At 40.9% G+C, this 14,285-nt stretch overlaps 1 pseudogene; it reads right to left on the reverse strand.

The window, feature by feature from the left end:
• Window positions 1-12,733: 12,733 nt before the first annotated feature.
• On the reverse strand, window positions 12,734-14,058 carry LOC140245772 (uncharacterized; annotated as a pseudogene).
• Window positions 14,059-14,285: the final 227 nt, after the last annotated feature.

Here is a 14,285-nt window from a genome sequence, read left to right on the forward strand (position 1 = left end):
CCTTTACTCAGTGTTTCATTTCTCTTTCCTCTCTCTCTCTCTCTCTCTCTCTTACACTTTTTGTCTGTTTCTACACTACTTATCTTTTCCTTTCTTTCTGTTCTGTTCTCTTCTTTCTTCTTTTCTTCTTCTTTTATTTCTTCCTTCCATACAACCCAACGGTCCTTTTCAGGACCACTAGTTTTAATTTACACATTTCTTTACAGGTTATTTCTCTTGTCTTCTCTCCTCAGGTCTACACTTTAACCTTATTTTAATTTCTCATTTTTTGCATTTCTCCCACAGGAACCTTTTCAGGATTTAACTGTCATCAATTTCCTCTCCATTTATTTTTCTTTTCCGCAGCAGCATTTAATTCTAGGATCTACAATAGCTCCCTCTAATTTACGTCTTGAATTTCAATTTGTTCTTTTCTTCTTTTCATTGCCCCCCCCCCCTCTCTCTCTCTCCCTTCTCTCCGCATATTCTCACTTCTCCTCTGCTTACCCCTCCTTATTTCTGTTAATCGTCCTTTCTCCATTCATTCGCATTCCATAGTCACACTGTTCGCCGACTTCGTTCTCTTGGTTTCATGAATCTTCACTGCTCTTCCCTATCTCCATGATTCTCCAACATTCAACTCCTTCCTCTTCCTCTTCCCTTCTATCTCATCTTTCCCCTTCTAACGATGTCCGAACATCTTACTTGATTCTCACACTATTCTTCCTTACCACTCTCTGTGTTCCTTTCTCTACTGTCTCCACTAGTGCAACTTCAACTTCCAGCCCATTACTGTCTCCCACTCTTCACTTTTTGCCCTCCTCACAACCCCCATATGTCGCTTCCCTCTTCGTTTCTCCTCTTTCTAAGCTCTTCTTCCAAACTACGATCCGGTTAAGGACTACATACACATGGTGTCACCGCAAATCTTTCTTCCTAATTAACTTCACCATGCAAACCTTCAAACAACACAAATAGGCCTATATACGTACACATACTATACACACAGGTATACATTATACAGCATTTTATACACGTATAGGTACATGTACTATGTACGTACGAGTACATTGTATAATATTAAATGGGTTAGTCAAATACCGGTTAGTGATTGGCTAAACACAGTCACGTGATGGAGGTACATTCGTTATGTTCGCCCATGGGCGAACATTCTTGTTATGTTCTCCCACGGGAAAACATTTTCAATTAACAAATACCCGCGCGCACAGTGAATTTGGCTCTGCGCGCGCGAGCTAGCGCGATCGAGTGCGTTGTGCGCGTGCTGGACCTTTTACGCTAAGCGTACCATGATATCGATAATAAGGTACACGGCATAGAGCTGTATCTCTATGGTGGTACACGGTGTGTGTGGTGTACGGTTTGATGCGCCACTTTCAGAGCGTGAAATCAATTGATAATGATTGTATTTGACTAACCCATATAATAATAATAATAATAATAAACGTTCGACCCTCAGGGTTGGAAATTTCAAACACTTTGGGAACATTCGGTATGTTCAATTCCCCGCTAATCATCATCTACAAAGTATATACTGTACTGCGCTGCGAGTACATTACGATTGCGCTGCCTGCATTTCGCCAAGTATGCTTGCTACCAAGCCTTTATTTTCAGAATGGTCTATTATTCGTTTGCGAATTAGTTGCTGAAGTAAGAGTATTGATGGTGGACGTTCAGAAAAATGCTGCTATAAACGATGCTTAGGCCAAAAAAAAAAAAAAAGTGTTTGTTTGCCTTTAATTGTCAAAACCCAAGAGAGTCGGTAGGTCGTTTTTTTTTTTGTTTTTGTTTTTGTTTTTTTTTTTAATACAGGGTACCCTTTTTTCCATGTCAATGCACTCAAAACTCCAAGAGATTCATTCAAATTTACGTCTTGCCAGGGCCCGGTACGCGAGGCAGAAACGCTCACTGACAAACACTTATAACGTTCATCTTTGTTAAATTTTGCAAACAGCTCCAAAAAAGTACCTTCCAGTGAGATGCTGGCAACTGAACTCCAAACACTTTTGGTGCCATGACAGCTGGTAACGGATGCTGCAAAAGTAGCCATCTTGTGAAGGGCTGCACACTAACCCATTTTTTCTGCCGGTCCGACCTGTCTCTGTCGGACCGGTAAATGCCCCGTTTTACCATTTTTTACAGGTCCGAACAGAAAATTTACTGGTCAACAACGACAACATAAAAAAACATTAAATGACTTGCAAACTTATTTCCTTGTTTTTTTATGGATGTACCCCCCCCCCCCATGTACATTTTACAGATTAATTTTTTTTTAAACTTGCATTATTTATTGCACAAGAAATTTAAAGACAGGAAAAAATTAGAATGTTTGTGAATTAGTGTAAAATGGTAATGAACAAAATCAGATTGTATCAAATGCGTTTGTGACTTTTTCTAAACATCAGCGCACGAACTTGCTGCGTAACGTGCTCTTGGTGGTCAGTTGGATTGCGATGATTTAATGAATTATTTTAGCTGTGATATTTTCTGATGCACGCGATACAAGGGGTTCTTTATTTTTCTCCCGATAATCTCTTCGCATTTGTGCATGCGTTCTTGAAAGGTACACGACACGCAGGGCCGAATTCGCAATCCTTTTTGCGCACATTTCCACCTCAAATATAAGCGGGATTGTGACGATTTCATAAATTACTTCGGCTGTAATATTTTACGATGCACGCGCCAAAAGGGGTTGAAAATGCGTCCTTTATTTTTTCCCGATAAACTCTTCGAATTTCGTAAGTGCGTTCTTAAAAGATGTACCACACGGCCGCATTCATGATACTTTTTTGCGCCTATTTCTACCTCAAATGTCAGCGGGATTGTGACGATTTCATAAATACTTCGGATGTAATCTTTTGTGATGCACGCACCAGCTAGAATGGTTGAAAATGCGTTATTTATTTTTCTCCCCATAATCTCTTCGCATTCCGTAAATGCGTTCTTAAAAGATATACGACACGGCCAAAAATCATGATTCTTTTTGCGCCTATTGTTTCCTCAAACTTCAACGGGATTGCGATGATTTTATGAATTATTATTCGGCTGTAATCTTTATGATGCACGGGCCAAAAGGGGTTGAAAATGTGTCCTGTATTTTTCTCCCTATAATCTCTTCGCATTTCGTACATGCGTATACGACACGGCCGAATTTACGATCCTTTTAGCGCCTATTTCTACATCAAATATCAGCGGGATTGCGATATTTCGTTTAATTATTTCGGCTGTAATCTTTTGTGATACATGCACCAGAAGGGTTGAAAATGCGTTCTTTATTTTTCTCCCGATAATCTCTTCGCATTTGTGCATGCGTTTTCAAAACTATACACTGCATGCAGGGCCGAATTCGAGATTCTTTTTGCGCCTATTATTGTTTACTCAAATTTCAACGGGATTGCGAAATTTTCATGAATTACTACTCGGCTGTAATCTATATGATGCAAGCGCCAAAAGGGGATGAAACTGTGTCCTTTCCGCGTTCTTAAAAGGTATACGACACGGCCGAATTCACGTTCCTTTTTGCGCCTATTTCTACCTCAAATATCAGCGGGTTTGTGGCGATTTCATTAATTACTTCGGATGTAATCTTTTGTAATGCACGCACCAGAAGGGTAAAAATGTGTTTTTTATTTTTCTCCCTATAATCTCGTCGCATTTACCGTGCGTGCGTTTTGATAACCAACACGGCATGCAGGACTGAATTCAAGATCCTTTTTGCGCCTATTATTTCCTCAAATTTCAACGGGATTGCGTTGATTTCATGAATTTTTATTCGGCTGTAATCTTTTATGATGCACGTACCAAATGTGTCCTTTATTTTTTTTCTCCTCTATAATCTCTTCGCATTTCGTACATGAGCTTTTGAAAGGTGTACGACGCGGCCGGCCGAATTTATGATCCTTTTTGGGACGATTTCTACCTCAAATATGTAAGCTGGACTGCGATGAGTTCATGATTTTTTTTTTTCCCTAGTATTATCTCTTCACATTTTGTGCATGCGTTCTTAAAAAGTACACGGATGGCCGATTTCGTGATCCTTTTTGCGCCCATCTTCATTGTGAGATCATTCTGAACGAATGAAAATATTCATTTGTGAAATGACTGTGTAAAATGAAACTGAACGCAATCAGATCCATTTACTGCATCGCTGAATATCGAATATGTTTTTACTTTTCTAAAAATCGACACAAGTAAATTAGTTCTAACATGTCAACTGCCACGCTGCTGCGAAGCCGGGATCGGATCGTGAGTAAAATGACCCAGAAATGCGTGCGCTTCTAATTCTATCAATGCTTCTTGTCTGGCATGACCGCCGATCGCAAGCAAACGAAAAGCAGTTACACTGCATACATGCTTTGCATGTATTGCATGGCATGGCAGTGCGTGAGCAGCGCCAATGCGCAAGCTAGCGCGAATGTCGCCAGTGTGCAGCCCTGTACTAAGTGCATAATAATACATGCATTGACTGGATTTCGTTCGCGTGCACGCATGTGAGCCAAAAAGGTAGCTACATTGTAGCATGCAATGCAAGCTATAAAACGTAGCCTGTGGACCGACGCGGCCCGACCACAATTACGACGGGTCGATGAGATGAAAAAACAAACAAACATTTTTAGACTTTTTTTTTATTCTTTCTCTAGCTTAAAATGGATAATTTTGGGTTTAAAACCATTCACAAATTTGTAGAAGATGAAATTTGTGGGAAAAAAATAAACTTGAAAGAGCAAAAAAAAAAAAAAAAAAAAAAAACGCGACCCGAAATTTCCGTGATTTTCGGTCGGTCGCGAAGGGCAAACAAACCATTTTATTTTTTGGCCTTATCATGCTGCACACAATATCTCGATGATTCAGTTTACGGACCTTTCCTCATGATAATTGAATAATCATGGTTGATCGATAATTTTCTAATGATGCATGAACTCCACTTTTATGGTGCTGCATGCGAGAGTGCATTTTGAATTTTAGCTCGTCTCCTGTCTTTTGCAAGCTGGCAAGCCAAATCCGTTGCTTACGATACGCATTGGACACAGTCATATCATCAACATCAATTTTATGGCATTTTTGCCATCACTATTCAAAGTCTCATTTCAAACTGCGTCTGTCTCACAATCATTATGAATTATGATCTGTGTGATCAGACATCTCTAAATTAATTGTCACGTTTGTGGGCCGGTAGAGCCTCAGCCTACATTATGCGAGGGGGGGGGGGGGGAAGAGCCAAGATGGCTTCCTGACCGTCAAAACCATTTTTCTCCTGGTTGGTAAAAACTTGAATAACGAGTGAAAATAACAATCATGATACGTAACGATAATCCCAATGATTTCAATGATCATATAATTAAAAAGCATGTACGATTACTATCGTTATCGTTATTGAATAGTAAAATAATATAAAAGTAGTCTTGTAAATAAAAGGTCGTCATCGTTTCGCTGGTCGAGACTCGAGAATTTTCTTTTATTGCATGTAACTCCAGCCTTATGGCGCTGTGCATTTTGATTGTCTCTGCTAGCAACTTATCTATATATACCATGCATCAACATCGATTTCACCTCAGTTTTACAGTATCGGTAGGTATCTACTGTTGTCAATTTGCACAACGTCTTAGTTTTCAAAACGTCCGTACGTACGCGTCCAACATGTGCAACATGCCGCACGCACACACAACACAAAAGACACACACACACACACACACACACACACACACACACGACCTTACACAGCACTGGAACATGTATGTAATAAGTACATTCTTTATAACGTACCCACCGTCAATTCCAAAATAATACATGCAGTCAGCCTGCTAGCATTTTTCCATATATTATGGATATAAGCCTATATCGCCCATTGCGTGTGTGTCTGTGCATGTGAGTATTCAAAGTTTTTGTTTGACGTGTATGAGCGCGCGTGCTTGTTGGGGGCACTTGTTCACAAAATACACACACATTGCACACACATACACACACACACACACACATAGTAGTAGTAGTAGTAGTTTATTCTTTAAAAATCACACCCGTCACACGGACGGCCGGCCTAAAAAGGCCTATGAGTGATACATGTGTACATCAAACATTATAAATAATACAAAATATATAAATGAATCATGTAGGACATACATACGTTCACACATGACTCCATGTATACTATACCGTAACACAAAACATGTTCACTGGTTTCTCCATACAGCCATGATACCTTGCATATATAAAATGTCCGACCTATAAAGATGTTCATACCTTTTGATTCTTTTAATGGATACTCTCAACATACCTTTAAGCAGGAGCAGTGAAGAGATTTTGAAATTTGTGTGCAATTGTATGGTGTTTTACTGGCCCCACAACCTGCTTACCCTTTATAATGTATCCACCTTACAAAGCCTTATGTGACAAAAAAAAATAATATACATAATATCGTGATACGTATATATTTTTGGAAAATGCTGAAATAGACCCTTTGTTGTGAGTAGACATCAGTTATATAATAGCTCAAATCATGCATCATACTGGCTGATAGACCAATTTGTTTGATATTTGTATGAAATAAATTCATTCCAAATACTGGTCAGTTCAGGAATCATAGATTGTGACTGAAACATGTGCAATGCTTATTAGGCCTACATCATACTTAATTTATGTAGGCTTTAGTCTACTATAGAGTGTGATGCATGATTTCATGTGTAATTGCCACGGTTTTGAAAGACAACTAAATCATAAACATTAACTACATTGTTCTTTATATGGTATGTGACACCCTGAAAGTGTAATATCTTTACTGAGGAGTTGACAAAAATTCTGATATAAAAGAGAACACACGAACACAACATGTAAATGCTCTCAATGTGCATGCTATTGTTAAAGAAATTAAGCTAGCATAACTTTCAGCTGGTAATTTCATGTTTCAATGTTGTGTGTATATGTCCAGGGTTAATGACAATCATACTATGATGTGCTGTTTGCAGTATATGTGACACCATAGGTTGAGTTTTGTTTGTGTTGGGCTTGGGAACTGAAGATGAAGTATCTCCAGAAATAAGGAGTTGACAAAAGTGCTGAAGGAATAAAGGGACCACAAGACCAAATTAATGCTCTCAGCCTATATGCTATATAAAAAGAGAGCTATTTCAGTAAGCTGATGATTTCATGTTTTAACTTGGTGTGTAGACCTACTGGCCACAGTCAATGGCAGTGTTTGCAGTATGTGCACCATTTGTGTGGGTATGGGAACTATCACAAATAAAAAAGTACCAGTACAATGTATCTCCAGAAATAAGAAGTTGACCACCAAAAAAAAAAAAAGTGCTGAAGAAATAGGAAGAACACAAGATCAAAGTAAATGCTCTTAGCCTGGTTATTTTCATTACAGAAAGTTAGCATTCTATTGTGAGGCTTGATGTTTCAAGGAAGTTCAGCAATATAACATGTATATAATCTATAATAGAACACCATAATTATGTTCATTACTCTTATTGGTATGCAAATATTTGTCCAAAACTATGAGGTCACATCCACTACTGAGTATGAAATTGGATAGATATCATTTCAAAAACCATTAAGCTCCATTTCTTAATGTAACGTTGCAGGTATTCCGATTTGGAATTTATTAGAGTCAATAAAGGAAATGTTGCCATGGATGCTGTAATCCTTGCCTATATTTCATGCATCGTAGGGTGGTTTAAAGCAGCCAAATACATGACAAGTTTTTAGTTTGAGGTTTTCAAAAGAATCTTATATCATATGAAGATTGAAACTTGTTATTTGTATTCAAAAGAGGATATCAAGCAGGAGAAAAGACAGTAATCCAAGCTATATCCGACTTCCTCTTGTTGACATAAACTTTATTAAAGGCATGTTTATGCACTGTTGATGAAAAATTAATGTTTACTTAAATCTGTTATACAAATGGCCATTAGTTGTGGTTGGTCTGAAACTGAAGTCTACTGACAACAAAGGCTTTATTTCAGCATTTTCTGGAAAGCTGTATTTGTTTCTCATAAGGTGAATACATCATACAGAATAAGTAGGCTGGGTGGCCAGTAAAACATAATACAACTTCACGCAAATTTCAAATTTCTTCAGTGTTCCTTATAGGTGTATTGATAGTATCCATGTAAAACATTCAAAAGGTATGAACATCTTATAGGCCTGACATTTATTTTATTAAGTGCAAGATATAATGTCTGCATTAATAGTATTGAGAAAGCTCAGTACATAGAGTCATGTGTGTGTGTGTGTGTATGTGTGTGAGTGCGCGCGCGTGTGTGTGTGTGTGTGTGTGGTGAATTTCTGGATGCAAACACCCTGGGTCCCAGGGTTTAACGGGTAGTTTGCAGGCACAAACGCTTGTTGAGCGTCAAGGAGTCTGCGCCAAGACTACTACATGCACTAACTGGCACTGTCCCTCGGACTGTTGGGAGACGCTACAGTACAGGGCCTATGGGACAGTGTAGTCTTGGCGCAGACTCCTTGACCAAAAACGAGGTTTTGTACATGCAAACAAGCGGTCTGGCAACCCCTTTCCCAACCAGATATTTTGTCAGTTTTTATATTTTGATTATGTACACACATAGGACATTCATTTTTTAATAGGCCAAGTTTGGTCCATGGGCTCCATGGGGTAAATTACACCCGCCGGAGGGCCTTTTCGGGGGGGGGGGGGGGTTCCCTGTGGGCCGAACCCGCCCTCAGGGACCAGGCTGACGCCCATTTTTTTTCAATGAGGAGGGTGGTCCCAGCAACTCTGAGGGGTCAAACCTTTTGGGCTTGGTGGGGTAAATTGACCAGCAGCCAGCTCCTAGTTTAACAGCCCTGAGCTTACATTACAAAATTACATTGTTATTCAGTGGGCCAGATAATAGTGAAAACAGGTGCATACAAGTACTGTACCTATGTCAATTAAAGAATTTCTTTGATTTCTGAATCTTTCATCATACAATATTATGAAGAATAATTGATGACCAAATTATTCCCTTTAATGAATATGATTGGCACTATCCCCCCCCCCCAAAAAAAACAACCATATTGATCCCCTTGACCAACAATAACATCGCCAAACAAATCTTCCAACTTTTCTTGAAGTCCACATCTCACGACCTTCACAGAGTTCATGCAGTTTTATTTAGTGTTTGGACGTTAGAAGTGGCACATCACAAATCATACATCGGCGAGCTGGCGATTTGTAGCTCGCCATTTTCAATCTCAAGAATAATATTCAAGTCATCATCGAATCTGGGCACAACAAAGTCCAAAACACCACGTGAAAGTAGGTCCTACAGAATGATGACTCCAAACATAACTTTCAGCCAGTCAAAAACGTTGCACGAATCAGCTGTGCAACAATGCATACAGCTTCACTGAAGTATCGCATTGCATTGTGATCAAACTGTACGCTCTTTGATTGTGATAATGTGTTTTGTGCAGAAATGCAGGCATCTCTGTGCACATAATTATGGTACATTGTACATGTTGTAGATCGCACTGTATTCACGGTGCAATGCACACAGCTGGCTGCAGATCGATCGATCCCACAGAACTCTTTTCTGTGATCGATCCCTTAGTTTTCATGCATACGCAATGAGCTTGCGAGAGATAGGGCATTACGTCAGCATACCTAATGTGAACTTTTGACCCTACGCACTGTCAAACCATTCTGGACGTTTTTTGTTTTTGTTTTTGTTTTGTTTTGTTTTTTTTTTCGGGCGTACAGACAGGTTTGTTGGCATCGAGCGGTTACAAGGGATAGCGCGATAAGCTATGGAGCGGCACACTGTGGTGCATGCGTAATGATAAAAAACGTCCAGAATCTGGGCTACATCACTACAGGCAGACATACCTGTGCACTCTGTGCAGACTGCCATTCCATAGGTTGACTGAAGTTGCCAAGTCATTTTTTTTTTTTAGTAAAGCCTGGGCAAATTGGCCAGTGTCTTGTAAAGGCTTGCAATAAAATTTTCTGAATGTCTTCTCAGCCACCCATCCAGCCCTTTCTGACATAGGCACTCACTCCTTTGTGCTGCCGACGTAGAGGCCGCCCTTGTGGAGTGAGCACTGAATATCTGTGTATCGATACCAGCGTCATGTAGGACAGTCTTAATCCAACGTCCAATTGTTTGCTTTGATGCACGACGGTGGGTCTTCTTATAAGCTACTAATAAATGTCTCTCCATCCCTCTTAGATTCTGTGTCGGCTGCACATACTCTTTCATATAATTCACTACGCACAATCTCCTATCCGGACTCCGTACGCATTTAGTGTTACACTGAATTCCGTATTTCCAGGCTTGTTTTGTTTCAGTGTATTCTCAAAAGAAATCTCAACACATGATTTTTTTTCCGCCTCATTCTGTCCAGGTGGATAACATGAGACTACACCCTTTGTGCAGAAACAAGTGCTATCAGCATAATCAATTTCTGAGTAAGTTGATTCGGATTAAGTGCCTTGGATGGAAATAGCTTTCTGAAGTAGTCCAAGACCACTTTAACATCCCAGATAGAAGAGTAGTGAGGTGCAGGCGGCATTAAATGAAAAACTCCTTTCATAAACCTATTTACAAGTGGGTGCGACCCAAGAGGCTGTCGTCCACCATCAACTATGAGAAACGTGGAAAGGGCACTCCTGGCTGTATTCAGGCTACTGTATCAAACTTTTTCTTTGTCTAACATATTTGCAAGAAATGCAAGGACAGCACAATTTCATTCCATTTTCTGATGTACACCTGGTACTCTGCTTTAGTGGATCCTTTCCACGAAGCCGCTATGATGTCTTTTGTCCTTTTTGCGAGGCCCTGCTCTGCGTAAAGTCCCTTCCAAGCCTGCAACATAATAGAGACAAGTGATTATACAAATGATGTGGGGTGCCTGAAACTGGTTGACATAATAATGTCTTACTCTTTCGAATTAACATGGGTTCCTAAACCAGCATACTCTTAGGAATAGGGTACCAAACCTGTGTTGGCCAATTGGGCACCACTAAAATCCCACATGCCTTATCCTTCTGAATTTTCTGCAAGCACATTGGCACTAGACTGAATGGGGGAAAGGCATGAAAAATCCCATCGGCTCCAATCAACTGTGAAGGCATCTACTGCCCAGGCCTCCGGTTCAGGCCTCCAAAAATATATCGATCTACCTGAGTATTTAAGCGGGAGGCAAACATGTCAATTTCAGGCACACCAAATCCCCTGATTATTCGTTGAAATATGTTCTTATTCAACATCCATTCTGTACTCTCCGAGAATTTTCGAAACATGCGGTCTGCTTCAATATTCAATCGCCCGGGTAGGTGAGCAGCTGTAAGCCAGATGTCCTTACTAATACACCATTCCCAAATATCAATGGCCATTTGATTATATTCAGGAGATTTTGTGCCACCCATATGGTTCAGATATGCGACAGCAGTAATGTTATCTGCCCTAGCTAACAAGTACATGATTGCTCCTTTTCTCTGAGCAAAAGGCTTTTAGCCCATGGCCAGCTACCATTTCTAGCACTTTATCTTTATTCTGTTTTGACTCTTTCAACTCATCACTATTCCATCTACCACCTGTTGAAGTACACACATTTGTTGCCCCCAGCCTTTACCACTGTGGATTTCCACCTCTGGTTTTGCCCTCTGCATTGGGCTAAATTGTGACTCCAGGTTCAATATCCACCATTGAATTTCATGGATGCTTTCTCTTGACAAGGTCATATGCCTATCGAAATGTCCCTTGTTCCTTGTAAGGCCAAGAATCTTGTCTTTCTCTAAGGCTCTATAATATAGAGGGTCATATTGTACTGCTGGGAATGATGCCACTAGTTGTCCGATAACCCTCGCAGCTTTTCTGATAACAGGTTTCTCAGTAGCCAACAGTTCCTTACAAAACTGCTTTATGTTCTCATGTTTTTCTTTTGGAAGCCTAACACCCATATCCAGAGTGTTCAGATTGAAACCCAAAAAAGTATATCTCACAAGTATTAAAAGTTCTAGAAATGATTTTTCAGGGTGAACAATAAACCCCAAATTTGATAGCAACTTAATAGCTGCGCTCACTGCTACCTGCATTTTTTTTTCAATGATAAGTGTATCATCTAGATATCCAATCACAATGTGGCCCTGCTCCCTGAGCGTTGCCAAAACAGGCTTTAGCAGTTTTGTAAAGAGCCTTGGTGCTGAGCTAAGCCCATTGGGAAGTGCTTGAAATTGCCATAACCTTCCCTGCCATGTGAAACTCAGGAATTTTCGAGAATCTTTGTGAATAGGAACCGTGAAGTATGCGTCTCGAAGGTCGACTAAAGCTGAATAATCTCCCGGAGAAATAATTAGAGGGTAGAGCTGTCTTAATATTGTCCATCTTAAAATGCTCATATAAAATAGTCTTGTTTAATTCTGTCAAATCCAAAATGATCCTGAGGCCTCCATTCTTCTTTGCCCTTGTGAAAATATTTGATATGAATTCCCCTTCTGCATGTTCACATGCTTCTATGACATTTTTCTCAACCAACTTGGTGATTTCTTCTTGAATCACAGTCATTTCCTCCGAATTTCTTTGGAATTCATGGAGATGTTTTTCCCTACAAGGGGGATATTTAGCTGGGTCAGATTCAAGCTTGTAGCCCTGTACAGCTTGCAAAATATATGTATCAGATGTAAGCTCTCCCCAGTTGTTCATATGAAGCTTCAGTCAACCTCCGACTGCAATATCATTGACATTAGATGCTCTTATCGTTTCCCTTACCTCATCACTGTTTGGGAGTTGCTCTATTGCACCCTGCCCTGCACCTGGCCAAGCTTTCAGAACTGTGGGGCTTGGTGTCCTTCTCGAGACGCTGTCGGGGTAAACGTATGGGGAGCTTCTGGAGTCCTCTTCCTCCACTGGTTTTGTTGGCCTTAAAAAAAGACCTAGATGTATTGTGCTCCCTGACGAGTCCGAGTAGGATGTCCGCGACACCCAGCCATCTTCCTTGTATCTGCGTTGAGACCCCTGGCTTGGGTAGGGGTGATAGGCCGGCTTGGGTTTTTTAAACCCGCCTCTCATCACTCCGGCCGCCGCTTTGTGTTGGTCTTGCAAGTCTTTTGCTTATTTGCCCAGGTCATCCCCAAAAAGGTACTTGGTTACAGGGTTTGTGGGTTTACAAAGATGACTAAATTTCGTGTTCAGATCCGGCTTTATCAATTCTTTACGGAGGGCATTCATCTCAAAGCTTGCGTTGCATAACAAAGCAATAATTCGTCTTGCTGTTCGGGAGACATGTTGCTTGGATCGAACAGGCTGACATAAGTCGAGATACCTCTTGTTAGGGATTTTTGAACCCTCTGAAGCTTCACATCCCTCGTACGAACAGAGGCAGAGAGGTTGCCCAAGATCGTCTGATTTACTTTCGGGGTGTCGATCCCTCGACAGTTCGACGGCACTGGGTATTTGCTACTTGTCTCATCAAGCAATTTCTCTTCCAGATGATGGCTCATCAAGTAGTTCGCAGAGCTTGCTAGCTCCTCATCAAGAGGCTGTCCAATATCTGATGCCACCGCAAATTTAGCAGCAAAAGCTGGTACTGTCTGTGCTTCTGTCCTATCCACGCACGACTCCAGCTCTGAGCTATGCCCTGCACTCAAGGCATGCACCATGCCATCATCGTCAATATCCATTTCTTCTGTATGTGCCATGTCATAATCTGCACTAGAAGTTGAAGCAGAGGCATCACTTCGACTGCGATCAAGATGTCGGTCTGGCATGTTCCATGCCTGCCACCCCTTCCCTTTTGCTGGGAAGAGCCTCCATGAACTGACAGAGCAAGCCTTCGAGTCTATCAAGATGACTGTTTACTGTCCCAAATTTATCATTTTTCAACTTTGACGAGTTGGAATTTGTAGTAATCCGAGGCTGATTCGCCGCTACCGTCGAGCGGTCGGCAGCCTCCATCATCGCCGGTACACCCCGTCCACGGCCCGTGTTGGCAGCCGTCCCTTTCGCTGCCGCTGCGCGGTCAGCTGGGCTAACTCGAATATTCTGCAGCTGCGCGGTCAGTTTTCTTTTCTTTGTTTTCCTTTTCCGCGGCAACGCCAGCGGATCTTCTATCCTTTTGTTTTTTTTTTCTTTATTCTGATAAGTCCGAAAGAAAGAATTTCCACGGAATTCTTGAAAATTCGGAGGTTGTGAAGATCCTTTTCACACACACACACACACAAAACGCGCCAACAAATTGCCACACACGTGACCAGCGGGATCAGACATGTACAGTCTCGATCGGACTTACGTGATAAAATCTTCATTTTGTCTGCCTGTCTTTCTCCTTGTCTCCATTCTTGTTCA

The sequence above is a fragment of the Diadema setosum genome, unplaced genomic scaffold (genome assembly GCF_964275005.1).
Source record: "Diadema setosum unplaced genomic scaffold, eeDiaSeto1 scaffold_31, whole genome shotgun sequence".
Lineage (NCBI taxonomy): Eukaryota > Metazoa > Echinodermata > Echinoidea > Diadematoida > Diadematidae > Diadema > Diadema setosum.